Source organism: Tupaia chinensis, unplaced genomic scaffold (assembly GCF_000334495.1).
Source record: "Tupaia chinensis unplaced genomic scaffold, TupChi_1.0 Scaffold000545_1, whole genome shotgun sequence".
NCBI lineage: Eukaryota > Metazoa > Chordata > Mammalia > Scandentia > Tupaiidae > Tupaia > Tupaia belangeri.
The window spans coordinates 1,486,255-1,492,588 of record NW_006160057.1 but is presented as its reverse complement, the minus strand read 5'-3'; positions in this window follow the sequence as shown (position 1 = coordinate 1,492,588).

Below are 6,334 nucleotides of genomic sequence, written 5' to 3'. Positions count from 1 at the left end.
TGGTCAAGGAAAGAAAGTGTTTGTTATTATTTTTCCTCAGACCCTCCTTGGTTAGGGCTGGGAGATGTGTTGCTTTGTTTTCAGTATGGAGCTTTATGTATATTTTGCTAAATTCCCCAAAGTCCTCTAGACACCAAGGACTGAAAAATGAAAAATGACTATTATTGTTACCCTGCTTTGCCCAGGAATCTGAGCCACCACATGTTTCTGACTTCCCGGTCTCTGTGCTCCTCCTCCTTTGGCCATGAGCTGAAAGTCAAGGAGATATGTTTACTCCTCGTTCGGTGATCAGAGAGGCATGCATGGTCCTGAAAAATAGAAACATAAAATTATGTTAATTCATAACTCTCCAGCTTTTGGTGGAGAGTTACGAGCTCTCCGGTTTTCGTAAGATTTGAATTGTATTCTGCCTTTAAAGCTATATGCGTACAAAAAAATAATAATAATAATAAAGGGAGACGTGGGAAGGTTGGGTGGGGTGGTGGGGCAGGGAGCTTAGTCAATTCAGCCAAAATGATTTGTTTCCTCAACACCAAACACTGACATTTTGGAAGAATCCAGTCAGTGAGTTCATTTGTTTACTTTTCATACAGATGTTTGTCATGCACATCCAGACACTAATATTCTCACTTCATTTGGTTTTCTTTAAAATATAAGAGCAATCTACAAATAATTATTTACTGTGTATAAGGCCCTGTTTTATGCACTATGGAAGTCTCTGAAAAGCATCTTGGTGTGGGTGGAAAAGGCAACAAAACAAAAGAAAACAAACCGTTAAATCGGAAATCCAGAGACTTCTTAACAGCAGAGGGTTGTGGACAAGCAGGGGTCTTCTCCACCTCCATTTTCTCACCTGCCTCCTCAAAGAACTGTGAAAAGAGAATGAAGAAGTTCACACACTGTGATATGAACACAAATAATAGTGAGGACAATCATTTGTAAAATAGTCTCCCTTAACTTCTGGGAACTTATAGTCTTATTGAGGGAATCAGAGCTATATATTCGAAATTTAATAACAATAGAAGAGTTAAATAGTACCAGACAGAAATTCAAGAGATGTTGCAAGACAATGCATGATTAATTGCCAAGGAGTAGAGGCTTGAGTCAAAAGCAGAGAGCAGTGTGAGCTGGAATTAGCAAGGGACGCATGAAAGGATTGCCAAACCACCGTGCAGGCTCACTGAGCTTTGGGATTGCGAATCTGCAGAAGGTCAAGTTAGCACAAAAATGACAGGAGTATAATGCTTTAAGTGAAACTTCAAACATTCTGATGAGCAGCTCTCAAAAGCAAAAAAAAAAAAAACATTCTTTACAATTACAGATCTTGGGAGATGAAGGTTTGAAAGGGAGGCAATGTTAGTCATTAAAGAAAGAGAGAGCAAAAGAAAAAAGAAGAGAAAACTGAGTCAAAAATCCAACTGCCCCTTTTTTATTGCTTTCCTGACCTTGAAGCCCAGAGAGACATACCCAGAGACAAGCCCAGAGAATGATACTTACTTCATGGGCCATTAAGAGCTAGGGAAAATAACTAGGCTGAGGTTGAGTTTTGCCTGTGGGTAGATGGGAAAATGCCAAAGAGAGGGAATAGCTCACCCAATGTTCTTAAAGAGAAAAATACTGAGCATTGGATTTGGATGAGCAAAGAGAAAAACAATTTATCTGCAGTTTAGTGAGTAGGTAGTTGCATCTGTAGAGACGAGAAAGAGCCAGGATAGGCAGGGACCCTGCAGACCACACTGACTATTACTGACCTGATCTTAGTAGATAGTTTCAAAGCCAGTACTTGTTTTAAAGGCACTGGAGGCTGGTGGCAGCTGGTGTTAAAGAATTTCACACACTGTGATGTGAACACAAATAGTCGTGAGGACAATTATTTGTAAAATATTCTCCCTTAACTTCTGGGAACTTATAGTCTTATTAGGGGAATCAGAGCTATATATTCAAAATTTAATAACAATGTAAGAGTTAAATAGGGACTGCTGTCTGCACACATGGAAGTTCGCTTATTTTTCAGGGATTGTAGACTGTGTGCTGCTTTCATCTGGCATATTACTGCTGGAAAATTGTGTCCACCTGATGTGCAGTGTTAAGCTAAATTGAGGATTAAAGATAATGCTGATCCAATAGTAATCACTTACAGGAATCTCTCATCTTGTCTTGGATACCTCCTATTCTCTGAAGTGATCGCTTGTGCTTTCAACACTTATTGTCATCAACCTTATTAGAAAGTAGAGTAACTTTGATTTCCAAATTTAAATTACTGATACACTACCCAGAGATCACTTTCAAGGGTGGAATTCCAGTTTTCCAAGAATCACAAGCCCACGTCAAAATTTTTGGTTTGGGAGTGGGGTCAGGGCTTTAAGGACTAAGTATATAATTGCTTTGGTCTCTAACCATCAGTTTCTAAATTCCCTTTTTTTAGTTGTATTGGTTACATAAACTGGCAAACCCAGCAACCACTTGGTAATGGACAAGAAAAAGACACTACAAAGCAGGACGCTGAGGACCTAAGGCCAAGACAAGCTGGATCTCCTCTCTGACTTGTGCAGTGTTTCTAGCGCAAGGAGTGTTCCTTAATTGAAAGTAACACATTTCCTGTGTATTTTAAACAAGTCCTTTGGAAGTTACTGAGCAAGGAAAATCTCCTATTCTAAAATATGGGGCTAATCCCTTAGTGGATAAGCAAGATAAAAAAATAAAGATTTAGAAAAGGTGTTCCTGAGTCTGTGAGCAGATGCCAATTTACGCATAATCAAAAATGCATCAATCAGAAAACAAAAATTAATGTTTTTGCTGTTCATTGCAGTCTCCATTTCTAAGACAATGTTACAATGTTAAACTCAAACTCATTGCCAAAAAAAAAAAAAAAATCATTTAACACCTTGTTGAAAAGTGCAGCGAGAGATTACCTTTCTTCCTGACATATACACAGTCCCTGTTCTGTCCTAGCAGGAGTTGGGATAATAATCCATGAAATAAATTAGGATTTTTAAACCAAGGAGGAAATTATCGTTGAAGGCCTATGCCTCTTCACTGATCTTTACTGCCCCTTCTGGCTTCTTGGGGCACAACTCGGTATTAGAACAAACTCATAGTTAAAAGGGAATGAAATAAAATAAATAGATCATGTTTGGTGTGCTTGCTTGTCATTTGCCATCAAAGATGCAATGTTAACTAATAGTGTACTATTGTATCAGGGAGAAAATTCAGATTGCACATGTTCGGGCACTGATAGGATCAGGTTCGGGAATGAAATACACAAGAAATCTCCATGCATATTAAATGTGTCATTTATTGTTAGACTCCCCTCTTTTTGTTCTAGGGGCACATGCTTTGGAATTAGTCCAGACTACCACACCTGCAATGCTTAGGGATCTGGAGTAGAGGTCTCCATTTCTAGGTTACTGTTTTCACCCATGAGTACTTAAGACTTCATTTCCAAAAATCTCAGTCAAATGGCCCCATCCCATAATATGAGTATGCATGGTGGTTAGGGAAGTGCCTACATCTGAATCTGGCTAATGAAATGAACTATGTGTAATAATATCAGGATAATCAGTTAACCTCTCTGCATCAGTTCCTTTTCTGTAAGAAATAGTAATATGAAATAATAATTATAGTACTTATTACATAGGGCTAGCATGAGGATGATTTCAGATGTTAAGTATAAACAGGTTCAAACAGCACCAAGCATGTAAAAAGCATTATTATTATAACCATTACATTTATTACCATGGCTAAGATGAACTGTTCTTGCAAGTGGAGTCATTGGGACAAACAAATACATTGCAAATAAACACATTTTATAAATGATGAAACTGGAAAGCAGAGTGAAGGAACTATTGAAGGTCATTGTTTAAGCAGTATAAACCCAGCAGTATAAAAGATTCCTGGATCCCTGACCATTATTCGATCTCCCCCTTCTTAACCAATCTTTCAGACTGGAAAGCTTATGTTGACATTCTGTTGGTGAGATTTAGAAAAGTATGGATATTCTTGAATTTTAAAAGATTGATAAAACTTTGAGCTAGACAATGATCTCAAACATCTTTGCCCACTTTTTATGAGCTGCCTTAAGTGACTTATCTGTAATTACTCTTACAAGGTATAACTTGCTCCATATGATATAAATGAATAAAGCTTTGGGACCACATAGCTAGCTGGGATCCAGATCTTTTGCATATACCTCCAAAATAGATAGGAACAAAATAGAGGGAACCAGACTACCATTTGAAACTTCTGACATGTGTCTTATCTTTCTATATCCTGTTGAAAAAGTTTTTTAAGTGTCTGCTTTCGGTTTTAAGGCATTACTAGAAGAAATAAACAAAGAGTCCTTTTAGGATTAATCACTACCCTTGGAAGTAAACTGGAAGGAGACAGCTGGGTATATTCTATGGTCCATGTCACTGCAGGTCACCAACCTCAATGGTTCCTTGCAGATTTCTATGTACTCTTTTTTTTTTTTTTTTTGGAGAGAGATTTTCACTGTAGGGCACGTGCGCTCGCCAGACAGACAGAGAGAGACATAGAGACAGAAAGCGAGAAATCACCCCCCAGGGGGGATGGTCATGCCGCAATCCCTTCTCCTCCATTCTCCTCTCAGGATCTTGGGCACGCATGCACACGTGCCCGGCGTGAGTTTTAAGCCACCGGGTCCGGGACACGAACCGCGGTCGACTATGTGGGAGTCCAGCGACATAGCCATTACGCTAACTGCTGGTTCCCTGGATTTCTATGTACTCTTCATGTTGGAATCAGACCTGCTGGTGGTTCATCTTCCCATTGTTGATTTCAAGTCTCTCCTTAAATATATATATATATACACACACACACATATATATGTATATATATGTATGTATATGTGCATATATATACGTATATATACGTATATATGTATATATACTTACACATATATATGTATATATATATATATATATATATGTTATAGGCTTTTCTTATTCAGATTAGAAGACAACTGATAAGATATGCACTGACTCAATATTCAAGTTAACATCTTTAAAAGAGACTTCAATTTCAATATTTTCTCACTAATACCTCCTGAGGGGTGATTTCTCACTTTCCCGCTTACTGTTCTCTGTCTCTCTCTGGTGAATGCGTGCACCCTATGGCAAACAAACAAACTGGGAAAAAAGAAAAAAAAGAAAAAACTAATCTAATTTTAAAATAAGAAACCTTTCTCTGAAGCTGTTGAATTTCATTTCCTTTCTGTGCATTCTAGACTTTTAACCTCTCTTTTTCCATTGAGTAGTAGTTCCAAGTTCAAAACAATGATATCATATCAATGATAATCCATATAGTAAACAACAGACAGATCAATGAAAACAGAAGAGATAGAAGAGGAGGATGGTCTTCCTAATCATAACCTCAAGAGAGAATAACTTGAAAACAAGATGAGATCAAAGAGCTTGTTCACTCGAGCCTAGGCATAGTGGTTAAGGCAACTGGATCCCGCATGGTCAGCTGCATTGTACCAGTCCTGGATCTTGCATCTTGAAAAACATTCCTGTGTGTATGTGCGTGCACACACGTGTGTGGGGGCCAAAATCCCAGAAAGAGAGAAGAGTGGATTTTAATGTGACCAACACCCACGGGAGGTGCTTTTTTCACTTTTCTTTTCTCTCTCTGTCTCTTTCTTATAAGCGTACATGCCATCTGGCCAAATTTTTAAAAAGAGAGGTTATTAAATTGTACTCTTCCGTTGGTTGATTTTGTATTAACTCCAAAAAGAAATTCAGAACAGGAAATTTGGAATCTCCCTAAATTTATGGTTTACCATACTTTTTCTCATGCATAATAAATCCTCCATGTAGGGACATTTATTAATAAATTGATAATTAAACATATTTGAAGATAAACTTACTAACCAGGCATGACAGGCCTGTGTAAATACAGATTAAATGACCTGTGGTTAGTTTGCTCTTCTTAGTTATAAAAACTAAGTTGATAAAAACAAAACAATGTTGGAAGGGTTAAGCCCTAGTTCCTTCTTTAATTGAATACTAGTACTGCCCTTGGTATGAGAAAGTAAATTTAAAAAAAAAAACAAAACTATATTAAATACAGTACTCCAAAGGCCAAAGGATTTCCTGATCTATAGCATCAGGATAGGAAAAGATACAGAATTAAAGGACAGATGCTCAGTCTAGAAATACATGCAGACATAAAAGGTGTGCAACGAGAGGCTCCTTGTGATTCTTTCTTCTGTCTTCACTTTCTGCATTGCTGTTCCCTGGGATTTTCTTCTTGAAGCTTTTCTCTCTTCTCTCTAAATGATCCCAACTCTGTGCTGGTGACTCACTAATCAATA